Genomic DNA, 1,649 nt, shown 5'->3' with positions numbered 1-1,649 from the left:
GCTGTGCCCACTTCCCACTGGACATAGATGAAGTCAGAGAGGGGGAGAGGGCCGGGAATGAAGGTGCTGTGTAGACTGTGAGCCTGTACGGTGATGTGAAAATCTGAGATTTGAAGGCTGAATCATACTTGCTCCGATGCCAGGAGTTTCTCTTCTTCTGTGCTCGATGTGATTGGTAGGAGCTTCCTCAGGAACGAAGGGTACATCCAAAAGCCTGGGTTATATGAGTTTTATGTGTTAGTCTGGGATGGCCTATGAGCTCCAGTATTTTTATTGGGGCAAGCTGCATTTCGAAATAAAACCAACAAAAACAAGGTCTCCTGCAGCTTACCAGAACAGGATCCGTGAGAGCATGTCAAAGTGGTCATGCAGATCTTAAAGAGTGGGTTGTGGTGGCTGGACCATTCTCCACGGGAGCTGGCGAGGTGGCCAAGTTCACGGCTTAGGCATTCGGATCAGTCCCCAAGGGCCTCCATTAGGATGTCTCAGCGTCCTTGTGAAGATCTCCAGTTACAGTCATTTGTGTTCCAGAAGAACAGAACGTGGAGACCCTAAACGTCTTGCGAGCGAGGTGATCCACATTTTGTGGGTTTTGCAATGCTCGTGGTCACTGTAGTCTTGTTAATCTTTGTTAGGAACTCGCCACAAAAGCAAACATTCTAATCATTCCGTGAGCGGAGCGCTTTTAGTTAGCTATGTTAAAGGCTTGGGCATCGCGTTAAAGAGCTTTCTGCTGAGAAGACTCAGCTGAGACATCCCTTGGCCTAGATTCCGCTTCTAAGCCTCCCAGTCTGTGTAAGCACACAGATTAGTTATCTAAACAGGGCCCTGGACATACTGAACCCCTCTACAGCAATGCCAATGGACTACATATTCTTTGCAGCTTCAGTTTTAACTTGCTCATTTCTCCTTTTAAAGGAGAGGCAAGATATGCCTGTTGGTGACACCGCTGGTACTTTGAGTAGCTTCCTTGAAATTGTTGTGGGGAATGTCGTGCCTGCTTGCCTTTAAAGATACTCAATTAGTCTAGGAAGACAGCTTGTGTTTTCTGGTATGATGAAAAGCAATAAATGTAATCTCTCTAATGTTCTTAATATCTCTAATAGTCTTAATAGTAATGAATAAAGCTCAACCTGGGAAATTGGGCAGCTAACTAGTCAAAGTGTCTCCTAAAGAAATGGATATCTGACAGGTTTTTGAGAAACAAATTTAATTAAAACCTTATTTTGTAATTCTACTGCTAAATGAGTTAGAATTTCAGAATGTGTCTGAAAATGACATTGTCCCCTTACATGATAGTCTCTGGAGACAATCGTTTTTTAAGATTTCACTAATTTGGATCAAGAAAAACTCATTTTCTAATATTTAAATTCTAACAGTTAACTAAAATGATCTTAGTATAGGTAGTTTCTATTTTTATTAACATTGTATTATTGTATATGTATATGTGTATATGTGTATACTGGTTCCTCCATGAAGAACTAATGGATTAATGACCATTTTAAATGTAAAAGATGAAATGCCGTGTTTCTTTGTTGTTGAAAATACAAAGACATGCCCCTGTATGAGGATATTGGTCAAGCAACCTACTAGTCTAGTCTAGTAAGAGTAGAATTTTTTCAAAATACTATTGCAAATTTTTGTCTGGG

General features: G+C 40.9%; 1 pseudogene; it reads left to right on the top strand.

Moving 5' to 3' along the window:
• The first annotated feature begins 254 nt into the window (after positions 1–254).
• Positions 255–1,011, top strand: LOC114114588 (magnesium transporter NIPA2-like; annotated as a pseudogene).
• Positions 1,012–1,649: the final 638 nt, after the last annotated feature.

The sequence above is a fragment of the Ovis aries genome, chromosome 4 (genome assembly GCF_016772045.2).
Source record: "Ovis aries strain OAR_USU_Benz2616 breed Rambouillet chromosome 4, ARS-UI_Ramb_v3.0, whole genome shotgun sequence".
Classification (NCBI taxonomy): Eukaryota; Metazoa; Chordata; class Mammalia; order Artiodactyla; family Bovidae; genus Ovis; species Ovis aries.
The sequence above is the reverse complement of the archived record's forward strand: the minus strand, read 5'-3'. Positions and strand labels throughout refer to the sequence as shown.